The sequence below is a fragment of the Varanus komodoensis genome, unplaced genomic scaffold (assembly GCF_004798865.1).
Source record: "Varanus komodoensis strain SLA01 unplaced genomic scaffold, ASM479886v1 scaffold32, whole genome shotgun sequence".
Classification (NCBI taxonomy): Eukaryota; Metazoa; Chordata; class Lepidosauria; order Squamata; family Varanidae; genus Varanus; species Varanus komodoensis.
The window spans coordinates 13,059,465-13,076,770 of NW_025335798.1; the positions used below are offsets into that span (position 1 = coordinate 13,059,465).

At 43.0% G+C, this 17,306-nt stretch overlaps 1 protein-coding gene across 1 annotated transcript in view; it reads right to left on the reverse strand.

The window, feature by feature from the left end:
* Positions 1–14,859, reverse strand: part of STEAP3 (STEAP3 metalloreductase) — a 36,394-nt gene extending 21,535 nt beyond the window's left edge. Inside the window, exon 1 of the mRNA XM_044438401.1 lies at positions 14,789–14,859. The gene's annotated coding sequence lies outside the window, so the exon portion shown is untranslated. The remainder of the gene's footprint in view (positions 1–14,788) is intronic.
* Positions 14,860–17,306: the final 2,447 nt, after the last annotated feature.

Sequence of the window (17,306 nt, forward strand, 5' to 3'; positions counted from 1 at the left end):
TCTAGATTTTAATTGTTCTACTCTTTCTGTAAACTGTAGTGGAGATATTCAAAGGTAGCACACAAAGTTTAAAGTAAATAATACTTTCCTAAATGCTAATTGTTTGCTTGGATTTACCAGTTCTTAGATTGCAAAAATGAGTTTATACTAACAAATTTAGTATAAAAGCTGGGCACTGAATCAATTAAACATCAGAGAATGTTAGGAAAATTTAGAAGAATCTTAACATCGCAAATAAACTTCAGGAACACTTTTTTTTACTGTTCTTGGTTTTTCTTTGTTTGAAATGGGTCCAAAACAAAATCCCCCCTGCAGCTACTTCATTATGAGGAAAGAAAAGCTATTTAATTCCTTCCTCAAATCTGGAGAGGCTTTCCTCAGAAGCGCAGAGCAGGTGCAACGTCCCTGCCGAGATCTGAGCAGGTTTGGGTAAGAAAGAGACCTTTTAATCAAAGACTCTTTTTTGTGCGTGTCTCCAGCTCTACCAGACATCCCAGGAGTCTCTATGTACTGAAAAGTAATAGCCTGACCCATCTGCATACAATTTGCAAAAGCAGCAACAAAGCTGCTCAGCAAACACACACACGGAAATAAATGAGATTCGCTATGGCAAATTGTTGGCCATGACACCTTTTACTAGCAGTCACAATCTGCAGCATTCCGGGCCACCCAAATTAGCAGCTGGGAAGCATTTCTTTTTGTCCATCCTGTTAGAAAGTCAGAAAACTGAGGGCACAATCCTATGTGTGTATACTCAGCAGTTGGTTCCTCTGTGCTCCATAGGGGACGGAGTGACCTCTTTGGCTGAGCATGGCAAATATTTGTGAACCTGGCTGCCTTTAATTGTGTGTAGATGTGTTATTAAGGTCCAAAACAGGGCCCATTCCTGTCTCTTCTACAAGAACAGCAGCGCCTTCCAAAGCCAGAGAAGAATATTGCATCTTGCACGAACCCCAACACAATCCCTACGCAGGTTACACTGTGCTCAAAGACCCATATCAACAAATGAGATATAAATCATACAGGATTGTAAAGAGACTGTGTCTCAGACATTCTGTTTGCTCAAGCAGAGCGCTGGAAAATGATCTACACGGAAGCAATAGTAAGGTGCTTCAACCAGGTTTCCTTCTTTGCTATAATAAAAGAGACTTTGTGAGATTTTCCAAATACAATAATGGAACGAGCCGTGTAAATCCGTTTTGTAATAAAGAACATTGTTTTATAAGAATTTGACAGCCTAGAGTGTAATAGTAAGGCTATTTTTATGAGTGCAAGTTTTTCTTTAGCAAAGGTATAATAAGAATTAAAATATACAATGCAGTGAGATGTTACAATTGAAGAGCACTGCAGCCAATGTTAATACCTGTAATTGTTTAAACTCTGATGAATTTAATGCATATAGGCCAAACTGAAGCAGAGCCCAGTGTAGTTTTTGATGTTGTTTTTAAACTATATGGAAATGGACTTATAGCAGTAATGGGAGAGGGAAGTGACTATCTGCAATTGTGTTTAACAGAACCGGCAAAAAAGCAGAAAAAGCTCAGATCAGGTTAAGAAATCATCATGCAGCATCTCATGTAGATTAGCTCCCTCATATACATGCATATGCATTTATATTCTCCAATTGTGACAGTTCCTTTTCTGGCTGTTTTCTTTGGTGGTGTTCTAAAGCTTTGAAAACTTTCAATGAGGCCTACAGCTGACTAAATTTTAAGTATACTTTCTAGATCATTGCACCATTTTTAGTGAACTATGTGTTACCCATTTCGGTGTGATAGCTGGCTCTCATTGGTTATTAATCTTATTGCTATGGTACTTATGGTTTTAAAATGTATTTTATATACTGCGAAATTATAGGTTGGAAACCTCCTTGGAAGAATTCTCCCATATAGCACACCCTAGAAATAATTTCAACCAATCAATATCAGCTGAAAGGCAGCTGAAATGGTATTTATAAATATGGAAAGGGTAGAGATATAGCTCCTTAACTCAATGAGAGCAGATGCTTCACTGTAATTTAATTTGTGACTCCTCGCCGTGTGTAAATAAGAGAAAACAATAACAAAATGACAAGCATGACGTTGAAGACATACAGTGAAGTCAAAGCATCGGCCAGTGCAAAAGTGCAGGAAAAGAGGCAACCAGCATGAGTTCTTGGAACAAAAGAGAGAAAGGATGTTGTATCAGAAGCTGACAATGTTTCCTGTTGAAGTGATAAGAGAAGAAATTGAGGAGTCCCTTAAATATAACAAAATAAATAATACTGGGACTCCCATATTTATTTTCAAACATTTCCACAATACTATTAGGAAATCTGCTGAGAAATCCCACATGGACTGATAATGTGTAATAGCCTTACAGTATTTATTTACTAGATTCATATCACATCTTTCTTTCAAAGAAGTTGAAGCACAGGCTTCCCCTACGATGCTCTCATGGCCGGATTTGCTATTATCAAAGTGGTGCTCCAGGTGCCTTCAGACTATGTGCTGGGACGCTCCCTGCCCAAGACATTTTGCTGCCTGAGGCAAAGGACAAGGCGGTGCCCAGGGCTGACTGGGCCAATAGTTTCTTTCTTCTGCACAGACTATGGCACCGCATCCTTCACCACACAAGTGGGCAGCAGGCCAGCGTGGAGGGCACACTGCTCTTTCCCCCAATACCGTGATGCTGCACCCCAGCATCTCTGTCTGTGGGGAGCAGCTCCTTTTGCCTAATGAGTGGCCAGCCCTGTGCGAGGTCCTGTGATATTTGTCCCACTGTTAAATCAGGGGTTAGCTACTGGCTTTGTCTTGCTAGTGGGCCAAAATGTCTGGAGGGGCCCAGCTCCCATTATCCCTTAGCCCTGGCTATGGCTGATGGGTGTTGTAGGTTAAACCATATGGAGGATTCCAAGATGCCCACCTCTGCTCTAGTTGCTGGTAGGGGAATGCTGGTGGTTACGCACTGTATTTCTTTTCTTGCTATATAACGCACTGCCTCACCAGTAGGGCTCTTTTCCCAGGTAACAGGAAACCAGTACAGTGCAGTGTTGACAGAGACCCTTCATTTCTTTGGCAGAAGTGCAGATAGCTCATTCTGGTAATGTTAACTTAGTTGCAAATGGCCTAGTGTAATATGGTCAGGATTCAGAGAAGCACCAGCTCAAAGGTGCTTTGGATGTCTCTTTCTTGGCCAGCAGTGGGTCAAAAATCTTCACTGGGTGAAAGCAAAGCCTTGGTAAGAGCGGAGGGGCTTCATCATCATCTGTGCACACGCCCTCACTGAAGTGGCATAAACAAGCACAGAGATTCCACTTTCGCAAGGGTCAAGGCTTCTTTTTCTGCACCGTATGTACACACGAGGGACTCCTGAAGGTGGACTGGAAGCCTCAGTGAATTGTAGCCCTGATGGTCCATTACGACCACGTTTCATGTTGAGGGGAAACCATTCCAAGCACCAGTGATTTCCAGAAGGGATGTGGCTTACAAAATTATGAAAGAACACAGAAACTTCATGAGGAGAAAGGCTCAGGCTAGACTGGGGTGGTTGACTTGAGGCTCTCCAGATGTTTTGGCTTATGATTCCCATCATGCCACACCAGTGGCTATGGTGTCTGGGGCTGATGGTATCATAAACCAAAATGCCCATAAGGCCAAATGCTGCACATCCCTGAGTTAAAACTACCAGGCAGTGCTTGCAAAGAAACAGGAATGATACATTAAAAAACAAAGCAAAAAAAAAACTAGGCGCATACATTTCCTGGGTGAACTGTTCACATGACATTGCAAACTCTGCCAGATTGACCATAAACTGCACTCTATAGAAGTTATGATATGCACAGAGGTACATTTTTCTAAAGTCAACAGAAGTGAGCAAGATAACCAAAGCTCTGGGACCGAGGTGCTAGAAATAAAATTTTGCCCCATCTTTTGCCAACCTGGTATCACCCAGATGTGTTGACCTATAGCTCCCCTCACTCCCAGGCGAGGGAAACTGTAGCCTGACATAAAAGAAGGGCACCTCACACTGCCATGCAACAAACAGCTGCTAAATCCTGCATGCTAAGCAAGCTCAAGTTCTCATCTGCTGCTAGGTTCAGCCCTGCTTCTGCTGCCTGCCCAGCCCTCGCCCAGTTCTGCAAAGTGCTAAAACTCAAGGTCAGGAGTGCATGGATGCTTCTTCAAGGATCTTGGAAGTGACACCCTGCACCAAGCACTACCCCTCCAACACAGCGTCCTTGGGGAGGACTGCCACTCTCTACGTCAGTTCTGGGTGCTGGCATAGCAGACTCGATTGCTGTCAGTGTACCCAGTGTAGGAGGCAGAATGGGGTTTAGTGTCTATGCAGGAGGAGGAGCCGCTCCTTTATTCTAGCACCAAAACCCTAATATTAGACTGATGTTCTCCGCAGGGGCTGCTCTACACTGGAGCAGAGAATCCAGCGCTGAAGCGTGTTACATAACAAACTGTGTATAAATATAGTTGCTTTTGCAGACCCGAGAGAGAATCAAGGAGCTTGACTCAGCATTCCACTTAAGCACATACTTAACGCTAAGAACATAAGTGAATGCACCCCCCACCCTTGGGACTGAAGCATTTTTCCAAGGGCTTAACTGAATCTGGATTTTAAGATGATAAACACTACCTGGGAGGCAACATCAGGGCCATCTGTGGCGTTCCTAGCCTGCTTGCAGAAGCAGTAACCAGCAAATAGGATGCGGCCCAGGAGCTTGGTTTTGGCATGCAACCCGGGGTTCCTTTCCCACAGTCGCAAACAAGATAATGGCTGATTATTTCAAGGCTCTTCCAGCAGTTTGATTTTTTTATTTGTTGCATGCAATCTACATGTCCCTCAAGGCAGTGCTACTGCTTCTAGGACATAACATTTCCCAAGCAATCAAAACTGTGTGTCTTCCAGCAGTGAAAAGATGATATTCCATAACAGAGCTATAGCCGTAGTGCAGGTTTGCATGTTGCTGGAGCTGAGTCCTTGCGGTTTGCCTCATTTATCTTTGAGTAGCGCTGCTTTAGATGTGAAAGAGCCAGGTCACTATTGTGTCAGAGCAGCCAGTGAGGGATAAAACAGACTTTATTTCATGTGTGTGTTTACCAGCTAAGTTGCAGGGAGCCTGGTCTGGATCTTGAATGCTATCCTAACTCCATGCTGGTGGCAGGATGCGGGTGAGTGGGTGGGCAGGCAGTGGTGGCAATCTGGCCTAGGGCTTCTGTATCTACAGTAAAATGCTGGCAGAAGGAGGGAAGGCACAGATACACATTTAAAGTAATAGGTGTTTGACCATCTGCTTTTACATAGCCTGAAATGCCTGGTCCTCCCTAATCTCAGAAACTAAGCATGATCAGGACTGGTTAGTATCTGGATGCAAGACCTCAGTCCTACATGGAGCAGGGGCTTGGACTGGATGGACCCCTTCCAACTGTATGATTCTAGTCTGCTCTAAGGAACCTGTTTGTTTGCAATCTCAGACCATGAATGTTATGATTCCACTAAGGTTTACAACAACAAAGCAAGCTTAGTTTTCAAGGGTTATCATCATGAGATTAACTATAAAGGTCTTCAAACAGATCCATTAATCTCGTGAAACACTTGCCCTATAATCACTCACCAAATACTGTTGTGGTTCTCTGAGTAATTTTGGAATCACATTTGATTTGGCTTATGTGAACGTTCTCAGCCTTTGAGATTTTCCAATGAGGCCTTACTAGGGATTCCATCCTTCACCGACGCATGGGAAGCAGAGACTTTTCTGTCACAACCCTAATTCTTTGGAATCATCATCACATCACATTACATAACTCTTGCAAGGTGCTTACAAACTTTTCCTCCTCTCCATTTTATTCTCAGAACAACGGACCTGTGCAGTAGGTTTGTCTGGCAGTCCAGGACTAGCCCAACATTATCTGGAGAGCTCCATGGCTGAATGGGGACTAGAACCCCAATTCAACACTCTGACCACTATGCCATGCTGACTCTTATGCGAGGAGAGGGCGTTTATGTTCCCCTCCTTCTCCTGCCCTTTTGAAGGGAAACAGCAAACTTAGACTTTTTGTGGAAAACCCTTTGATTTCTAGGTTGTTAATCTGTTTGTCCTGTTGCTATTGTATCAGGATGCTGATTTTATTGTTTTCTAATAGTGCTCATTTTGTTTTTAAAAAATGAATGTATATCCCACCTCACTGTTGGAACATTTTCACTGAAAGACACTCTTAGACATTCTTGCACTAGAAAAATTAAAAGAAATTCTTAAACACAACACAAATCCATTCATCAGTGAAATATCAATAAAAACCACAAGATAAAGCAACCCAGTAAAACCCAAAGGGATACAAAAAACCCTAACTCATTGCATTTAAAAGATGTGTTTAAAATATTTTGAATTGTACAGATAAAATACCCATTGATGATCTGCAAGTCTGTTCTTGCAAAAGGACATTATGTTCACTTCTCCCCCCCCAGCCCCTCCCCACAAATCTGCCTTGGAGGTCTCCCCAACCCTCTGAAGCCGTTTTTAGAGGGCGTGCAGGGGGAAGAGACATGAATGACACAGATGACAGATGAACACCACTGGATTTCACTCATGCCTTGCAATGTATCTGAGAAAGCCTCAGATTCACCCAAGTGCTACATGGAGAAGGTCTCGCGGTCCATCCCTTGCATCCCCAGATAAGTATCTTAGGCTGAAGGGATGAGTAATGCCCTACCTAAGATCCCAAAGACTTGGTGCCGATCAGAGCAAACAGCACTGCTCCGGACGGATTCAGTATCCCTACCCATTCTAAGGTAGCCTCATATCTTTCTGTATTAATTAATTAAAACATTTTTATGCCGCCCCATTCGCCGAAGCCTCGGGGCGGCTTACATCACTGTATATCGCATTACCCTTGCCAATGTGCTCACTGAAGTGATTCCTGTTTTTGCAAACATTTTCCTAACTCATCTTCTAACATATTATTTAATGCAGCTTTGCGTCCACAAGAATTTTGTTAATTATTGCTGGCCAAAAATTGGGGAACAAAAACAATTACTTGTGAGAATGCTTGGAAGCTGTCTGGTGGTAAGTAGACAACTGGATATTTACAATTCTGTTACACACATAGTGACTGGAATAACACATTCTTGATGTGATTAATCACCAATTTTAATATGGGCTGGTGAATTGATTTTTTTGGCTAGTTCAACAGCCATTTCAATACAATGTATTCACTTCCTGAATTAATTTTTGATGGGAGGCTTATTTTATGCAATTGATAAGCAACATTCAGCCATGTAAAGAACCTGTTGTATTGTTTTTAATTCTTCCTCTAGTTGTGCATGTTTTATTCACAATAAGATGTGAATGAAGGTGAATGAAATAAAAACACTTTCTCAAAAATCTCAGTGAAAAATCATGTTAGATCAAAACCACCTTACTAACAATTCAAAAACAATTCAAAAACCCTGACAAAAACACCAATAAAGAGGAAGGGCCTTTTCGGCTGTGGCACCTCAACTGTGGAACTAGCTGCTCAAGGAGGTGCACCTGGCACTGACCCTTTATACATTTCTGTTCCAGGTAAAACCTTTTTATTCTCCCATTAATTTAATTGTTGAATAGGATGTTCTGCTTTTTATACTGGTTTTCATTCATTTTATGATTGGTGGTGTGAATCAGTTATTATATTGTGTTATGCATTATTTACTGGTTTAATTGTTGTTGATTCTGTTTGAACTTTTATGATTATTGTGAAAGTGTAACTAATATTATCTGTTATTGATATGTTGTGCTTGTTATAAATGTTTGGACTGATTGTACACCATTCTGAGAGTTCTAACTATAGAATAGTATAACATAACATTGTCAATAATAAATAAATAAATAAAGTAACTGGCAACCATATGTAGAACTTGCATTCTCATCAAGCCTATACACAAAAAGCAAACTGATTATTAAGTGCAGTTCTATGCCTGTTTAGTCAGGGGAAAAGGCCTACAACTTCCAGCAAGCCTCAGCCGGCCACGCTTCTGTCTTGCTAATTAGTCTGTCTAGGATTGCTGCTTAACTGCAGAGCCTCATGTAACCAAATAGCTCCATCCATACACAATAGATATATGTCAGCAACAGTGTTCTCTCTCTCTCACACACACACACACACACACAGAGAGAGAGAGAGAGTGCGCGCATTTGTATCCTACCCCATAGCCCAAGGGCTCTCTGGACAGCTCAAAACAACAGCAACACAGCATAAATATAATAAATAAAAACTACCAGCTACAGATCATGTAAAATCCAGCCAATATAAAGGGCGAAAAGAGGGTGGCAATAAACAACAATATAAGCAGCAATAAAACCAACAGTGAAAATCAAATAAAAGCATGATTCTAAAAATAAATACTAAATAAAAAGGTCTTTACTTGGTGATGAAAACAAAGTAATGAGGGTACTAATCACACCCCTTTCAGAAGTGAATTCCAAAAATGAGGCATGATAACAGAGAAGTCTCTTTTACACCCCCTCTCCCTTTTAAAATTCCTGCCTTCCAAGAATGTTCCACCACCTGCCCCTACACTTGTAAGCAAATGACCGTGTGGACCTTCTTACACCCCTTGCCGTGCACCCTGTGTCATAACTAAGCTTCTGAGAATCGTGGTGAGACACTAACGCCTATTTTACGGTGCGCATCCTTCCCTTTCCAGCAGCCCATTTTCTTGAATTGCCAAGAGGCACTGACCCAAACAGCAGGAACTGAGCAGCTTCATTTGTGGTTTACAGCAAGCAACTGGTAGAAGATAGAATTCCATATCCTTGGGGCTTTGCATCCCAGAAGCCTGGGCCAATATGGCCATTGCAAGGAGCTGTAGCTGGAACATCAAGGCCACCAGGCTCCCTATGGAACAAAATGAGCTAACAGCATGATGCACCACTTCAAGCAACAGGTGCAGTGGGCACCCATTTTGCATGCATCTCATGTGTGAAAATAAGTTTCTGCAAGTAAAAGTTGCACACCAGGGAAAGGGATTTAACAGAGTTCATTCAACGTTGTGCTACTTTTAAAAATTACATTGACTGAATTATTTACATAGGAAATATTAATAACCAGAAACTCACATCTATATCTTGAAGTTTTACAGTCCTTTCTCCCACTTCAGAACTTTAGCACTTCACTCTAATGCATTTCAGGACCAAGTCAAAGAAAGGGAAGACACCAAAAGGAGGGGACTCACTCTCAGACTTCTGTTGCACGTAACTAGCCTGTTGATACGTTGCAACACAGTTCTGAGCCTTAGTCTGGACATCAGGGACCAATGAAAGCCAATGTATGCCAGGGACACTGCCAGGATTTCTGGGTCCTGGTTTCAAGTCCCACCTCTAATGCTTTATTAGAAAGCATCTGTTACCTATTCGGCAAGTAAGAGCAACAGTAACCTACATCATAGGGTTGTTATGTGGATAAGCACAACATGGGAACTACATGACCCATTGTGAAGTCTTTGCAGCTATCAGTAATGAAAACATCTTGTTTTTAGTTTGGGACTAGCTGATCTTCAGGAATCCTGGATGCCTCCAGTTGGACTTGGGGGAAGCCTGATGTTTGTGGAAGTGGACTTCCAATTTTGAGCATTCCTTTGTTATAAAATGGCCCATGCCTTTATTTATGAACAGCATATATGGGGAAGTGGAGCACATTATTTGGCAAGCTAGAAGCCCCTGCTCATCATGAGTAATCCAGTAACTGAGGTTAATTCATCCTAAATCCAATCTGTCTGGTATTCTTTAAAGTTAAGTCTCCTGGAAATCTGCCTGATGCCTATGCCAAGTAACTGACAGTAAACAAAGTTAATTCATTCCCATTAATAAGAGGTGACATTTATTACTGATACCTCCTGTTGCTTTTTGCTACAATTATATGATCCCTGTGCACTTGGATGATAGGCAGATAAGTAATTATTTTAGCCTAACAAATACACAAATTAGCAACTTCCCTGGCATGGGAGTCAACATGTTTGCAGAATTGGGATGGCAAGTCAAAACCCTTCTAGAAATCAGCACTATGGATTATTTTTCAAGCCTATATTTTGCAAGAGACTTGCAAGTGACAATTATGCTACCTGTGTAATCCCCCCATCCTATTACTGTTTATCACTATGTAAATGAGGCACTTTCACAAGTCTTTGCTTACTATGCATAACCTTGTTTACCTTGAAAATGCAAGTTTTCAAACCATTTAGAATTTATTTCCATGTGGGACCTGTGGCAGCAGATAAGGCAGGGAGTGGGCAGAACTAAAGAAGGGCATGGCTAACTGGCTACTGGGACCAAGTGGGCAGGCAGCAGTCCTCACCAGTAGTGGGCACTGCTGTGCAATTCATGGGTCCAGGCCCAGGTGCAGGCCCATCAGACTCAGTTTATCACTATTTCTAGACAGCGGCTATTTTCAGCTTCTATCAAGCCCTTTGCAGTTTGAGAGTTAATTAACTGAACATTTCCAGAGGGTTTTTCTTTCTTTGTCTTTTTATGAATTCTGGGGCATTTCTATTCTTTTTTAGAACTCACATGCAACATTATTTTATGTGTATAGATTAAGGGATGAGCAGAAAATACATTGGGATCTACTGGCTCAGGAAGAGTTTCTGCTTTCTAAATGCCTGACAAGAATCAAAGTACCTTCCCTCGCAAAGGACACTGTCCCATGCATGCTTAGGGGTACCTGCTTCCTTCATTGTAAGCATATGCCATCCCGCCTGAGCCTCTAGTTTGTGTCTGGCATTGACAGATCTTCATGTTCTAGGAAAACATGGAGGAGACACCACAACTTGAAGTTTGCCCACTCCCTGGATAAAAGGCATGGAAGAGGTTGCTAGATAGACTTTTTATTAATAGTTTTTCCAAAATGTGTAAAGATTTTCCCGATGAACTCTCCAATAGCCACATCTTAGAATGTTCACTCTTGTGCACATGAACTAGAATCTTTGCAAAACAGAATGCTGTTTGGAAGAGTCTTACCATTGAGATATTGTTTTTTAGAAGTTTGTCCTTTGGCTAGTTGGTTAATGCAATACTGTAACTTATTGGAGTTGATATGCAGTCTTATACAGAAGTTTCAGTGAACAGACATATAAAAGATTGCACTTTACTGGACAGACCTAACTATATTGGGAATTATCAAATTTCCTTGATAAATTTAGAATTATCAAATTTCCTTATGCTTTGTTCTCATAATGTATCTTGTTCTAAACTATCACAAAAGCTTATGTTACAATAAATTGTGTTTTGATACTATTTTATTGTGTGAAAATTTTGGTGTGGCTTTGATAATACTTTATCATAGGCTGGCTTTGTGTCTTCATGTCCTTTGCTTTGGTTAGTGTACCTCTAAATGGCATTCTTGGCTGCCATGTGGCCTATTTATTTATTTAAAGATTTACAGACCATCCTTCTACTGGCATCTCGGGACAGTTTACAACAAACATCAAGTAAAATAGGAATTTAAATGGCTTTCCCATTCCCTTCTGTGGCTTTTTGTTTTTCTGTAACCTACCCACTGTTAGCTTGAAAATATCGTGCCCACTGAGTTTTTGTTGGATTATGATGCCTCCTAATTATATTTTTTGGAGGTCTGTTTTTTTAAACACACACTTCCTTATTGAAGTCTCCATGACACACTTTTTCACCTCAGATCTAGATTATTTACTCTAGCCTTGATTCATTTACTCCAGTAAAATATGTTGGGGAAACACACAAGGGCATTACTGGAAGTAATCCTGAACAGTGGGCATCTACACCACTGATTGTCCTATGATATTTTGCATGTCCAATCTAACCACTGTTGGTTCCCTATATTTTTGTTTACAAAATTGCAACAAGCATAGCCTGCTATAATGAGCTGCACAATGAGGCTTTGTTATCATGCTTACATCTTTTTAAAAAATTAGCAAAAGGCTTAAGAATGTTTTATACTATACCTAGTCCTTTCCCAACATGTCTGACTCTCTCAATTTGTTTCAAGAAGTGGCCTATTCAATGCACATACTGTGTTCAGAAAGTAAGAGCAGGGATCATATTCCAGTAATAAACTTATGTACACTGGCCTGAACAAAAGGAGAGGTAGTGAAGGCAATGCAATGCAAATAGACTCTTTAGTTGGTGCATTCATTGACCTTCTGTAACCTAGCAGCTTGCTGCGAACGGCCCCTGATCTGGTGGACCTGCATGTACACACAAGCACAGAAATGGACATTGAAAATTGTGTCCTCTGTATTGGTCTATCCCCTTGCTGAATTTCTGGAACCCTTGGAGATCTTGAAGATTATATGACCAAGAGACTCCAACCACAAACAACTACAATATAGTGGCACAAATCACTAGCAAGTTCTTATGTACAAACAGCATTGTAATTAGCAGGACCTGCAGAACACTCTCTTGAGTGTAACTCTGCAGGCAAATGTCACAGAGCCCTAAAGGACTCTCCCTGGACTCAGGCTGCCACACATCTACTGACAGATAAGGATTTATGGGCATCACTGGTTTGCTCCCTGCTGAGGTACCCAAATGGTTAAGGTGTACCTTGACAATGCACTGGACACCCAGAATTCACACCTATACAATCCTGACTTACCTTGACTCCTAAAACAAATCTGGAATGAAGTGCTCAAACCCTGTCCCACTGAAAATAAGATTGTTGCTAGATGGAATGAATATTGTGCCATTCACTTGCCTCATTCACTGAATTTTATGGGAGGTCAAGCTGCTATTCTCTTCCATATAGAATCTTCCAGTGCCTCCCTCCCTTTTTTGGTCTTTTCCTCCCCACAATCCATTACACAGGAAAAGACAGAATAGCTGCAAAGACATAGCTATTAGTCAAAACAATGAAATCTTGTAGCACCTTAAGAACTAATCCATTTATTGTAGCATCAGTTTTTGTGGACCACAGCAGACTTTATCAGATGAGGTAAATTCTAATTCATGAAAGCTAATTTTGTATTATTTTGTTAGACTTGGATCCTGAGTGGAACTGTATTTGATCAAGTGAGGCCTTGGCAGGTGGAAAAGGATAAAATGGTGTTTTTTGCCAATTCCCCTTCTCCTGCAGATATTCACATCATCTTTCATGTTGTTCCAGAGGATCTCCCAACCCTATGGAAGAGGTTTTTCCAGGGGAGCATAAGGGGATTAGGGGGAAAAAGCCTTCCGCCCCTTTCATCTCTTGAAGGACCCTGTGAGAAGAGTTCCACTTACGGGCTCTCAGGATACAACCCTACATCTTTTTAGTACCATAAGACTTTGCCGTAACAGACTAACACAACAGTCTCTCTGGAAATTTGTAATCAGAAACATATGGGCTGAGAGCAGTACATACACACAAAATGAGACTTTTGGGCACTGCCTGAATTATTTAAGAACTTGCTACAATTTGCACCCAAAGATTGCCATTCTAAGCACCAGCGATTTGGTCCTATTGAATTGGTAGGCCTTAAATTTGTGGAAACATGTTTTGGATTGGCCTGGGAATCAGGTATATGCAACATTCAGACTAACATACACACACTCCTTTCACACATATGCTTGGCCTAAATGGGGGCATTCACACCTGTCCTTCTGTCAACATGAGATGATGCTGGTAAGCTATTTTATTTCAGGAGCAGGAGGGGTGTGTTTTTTTCTTTCCATTTTCCACTGCATTGCAAGCCAAGAAATGCACATGAAGTTTCTGCTGGAGGCACCTTGCTCGTTCCTGCTGGCATATCTCAAGGTTTGAAAGCGTAAGTGCCACTACAGCAGGGCAGCTGAAGGGTATGGAGAAAGTACTAATCTGCATTAAGGCAACACAGTGCATAGTTACCTGGAAGAAACGGTGGGGGGGGGAGCTTCTGAGGAAACATGCAAAGGGGATGGTGCTGCTTCTGATATGAACTGGGCAATCCTAAGCATACTTACTCAGAAGTAAGTCCCAGTAACATAAAGCTCTAGGATGTAATCACAACTTTATCAAACGCAGATTCAGTTTTCCCTATTAGATCAAACGACACGTGCGTACATACACTTGGCTGTACCTCATGCTAATTCTTCCTACACTGAGGTCTGCGAGGGGAAAACGTACCGAATTTCCGTCTCGAAGGCGCGGGTAAGAAACTGGCTCACTTTACGTAAGAGCTTTTGGGAAAAAAGCTATAAAAACCTTTGGCTTTAGCAGAAATAGGGCGCGGGAGAAGAGGAACGCAAGAAGAGCCTCTGCTCGGAGGTTTCACACGCTAGAATATTTCTCCAACGTGATTTTTAAAAAATCAGCACACATTTCGAGGCGGGGCTGCACGGAACAGGAAAAGGAGGCGAGAAAGGTTGCAAAGATTCCCAAGAGGAAAGGGAGATGTGCAATCAACTGGCACACGCTCCTTCTTTTCAAAACGTGTTTCAAGGGGGGAGGTGGTGGTTTAGGAATTCTGCCTTTCGGGGGCGGGGGAAGGACGAGGGGAGACCCTACTTTAAGGCCTCCCTGTCACAACACAGAGAACGCGCCGAGGGAGGCAAGTGCCTCTTCTGCAGGGACACAGGCGAGGCGCCCCTTGCTGGATCGGGCCCTCCCAACGTCTCTCTCCTCAGCCCGTCGCTTCGCGGTGCAGGAGCGCCAGCCCTTCCCCTGTGCAAGCAGCGCTCCAGTTCCGCGTCCTCCACCCACCCGCCGACCCCGATTTCCTCTTCCCAGGCGCGGCCAGCAAATGGCATGCAGGCGTACGGCCCCCCGATCCGAGGCGGGCCTGGAAGGCGCGCTCTAGCCGCCCGGCCGGGCTGCCCCGCGGGCTGTTTACTCACCGCTCCTCGGGGGCCCAGGGCAATGAGCGGAGAAAGTAGACTATTTTTTTCGGTGCTTGGGCGCGCGATGGCATAAAAGCGCCGGACTCCTCCTCTTCGCCGCCTGCCCGCCTCCCTGCTTTCCCCGCCTTACTCCATGTGTGCTATCGACCTGCCTCCTTATCCAGGCCAGGCGCTGCCTGCACGTGGTAGATTGTGGTGTTGGGTAGCTCTCTGCAGTGATATCGGCCGCGGGCAGCACCTTGCCAGCCTCTCTTTGCAACGGAAAGCCAAGGGGACGTGGGTGGAGGCGGCGGGTCCTTTGGGCGCCACGATGGTCCTGTGCATAGGCCATAAGGGCAGGAGCCATGCACGTTCAGACTGGGAGGAAGCCCTATGGCTTGCAGCCGTCTCCCCTCAAAGTACTTCTTAGTCTTGGGTGGAGTAATTGCCATACAAAAGGGAGTCCTGCTTCATACACAGCAGTTTTCACTTTTGAAATTCTTTGCCACAGGCTGCAGCTTTAGGACCAAAACAGCCATGGTCCGGGTTTGGGCAACACCATAACTGGACATGTCTGAATCACAGCGAGATAGCAACCTATGGTTAAGAGCCTACAGTTCTCAATCCAGTAGCAAACCATGGATTTTGTTCATGGTTACTCATTCAGGCAACACAGTAACCCATTTGAACAGCAACTCTTAATTAAATGATGACCTACAGTCAGGAGTTGACTATGGGTATATCATTTTGTATGGATTGAGCCGCTACTTTGACCTCAAGTCTGTGGCTCGCTCGCTCTCTCTCTCTCTCTCTCTCTCTCTCTCTCTCTCTTTCTTTAAAGCTTTTCTAGCCTGTCCACTACTAGTGTCTTGGGACAACTTACAAAAAATAAGTAGAATAAAACCCCACCCCACTGCATCTTACTCTAGGTTCAGGGCATTCCATTTGGATCGTCAAAGCCTTTGTTACCCCCACCGTTTCGCATAGAGAGCCTACAGTAGATTAAAAATGAGAGGGAGGTAGCTGCTAGATGCAGATTTAAAGCCACAACTGATTTGGCTGTGTGATAGCTCTGAAAAGTGATTTGATAAATCCAGGAAACCAGTATTCAAACAGAATGGCTTCTGGATTCAGTGGAAGCTTTCTACTGATACCAGTTGATGGTTTACAGGGGAGCTTCCAGACAAGACTTTTATTGTACAATTGCCTTGCCTCATTGACAGAATTTTACTGGTGCATGTGTATCCAGATGACAATATTTATCATCTGTAAGCCCTCCCAGAGTTTTCTGCTACTTCTCTTGCTGGGCAAAAAATCACTGTTAGTGGTAGGAAGTCTACTCTTACTCAAGAAAGCATTGGGTTAGGACACAAAATGGTACCTTAGATAGCACATGTGCTATGTGTTGTCTGCTGAAACCAAAGCATTGAACCCAGTCTCTGAAGAGCAATGGCTGCTCTCTGGTTTTGGGGAGTGTACCATCTAGATATAGAAATGGTGGAAAGATCCAGGCTAGGCAACTGCATTTGTTGGGCTCCTCCGCCAATGGAAATGGTTTATTTATGAGATGTTACCCTGCTCCTTCTCAGGGCTTGTTCCATAGATGGTTTCTAGACAAGATCCAAGTGCTAATGTTTGGAAGTCGTGGTGTAGCAATTCCATCTTTTTGTACTAAATGGGTTTTCTGTGGTAAGAAAAACGATGGGAAAAGTGGTGGAAAAACACAAGGGTTCTGGGTGCAAAGTGCTGCTGCCCCCCCCCCCCCCCCGCCGGTGAAATTCTGGGAATTCTGTGGATTAGGGCAATGGCACAGTCAATCCTCGGATGGAAGCATCCCTGTTTAAGAAAGAGACAAAGCAGGAATGTGAAGCTTTCTAAAATGTTGTGGAGCAGTATTTAAACATGTGACCCACAGATTGAAGAGATGCAGTCCGGAGTAAATGTCTGCCATTTCATCCTCTGTGTGAGGTGTAAAACTGGTCCCTGTCACTAAAAGGAAGAAGGGTATCCAACACACATTGTCTGGCAATATTTTAAAAGAAACATACTCCACAGGATTGGAGGATCGGTTGTACTTGTGGACAAGCACTGTATTCACTGCATGGTCATAATACTCATACATAATTTTATTTTTTTCGGTGGGGGACCTTGAGAAGTTACCGAAGAAGTCATTGCCCATTCTTGCAGTCTAAGGACAGGTCCATACATGGAGTATAAAGGGGGCTGGGGTAGAATGAGTTAGATAATTTCAAGCTGAAAGTGGGACTTTCCATCTGTCAGCCTCTCTCTCTGGAAAAATCCCTCTGCAGGTAGAAAAATGGCACACCAAGGTGCAAACTGGGATTGAATTTTCCCTGGCATGTTAGCTCCCCCCACCCCCTCCCCATCTGCAGACTGGACTGGTAGGATGCATTCTTGCCCACCATTATGTGAGGACGAAACCCAAAGCTCAGAGCATTTTCGAGGGAAAAGATGGGGCACTTCCTCACCACAGAGCTGATTATATGAGAAATCCAGTTTGAAGAAACCCACAGAG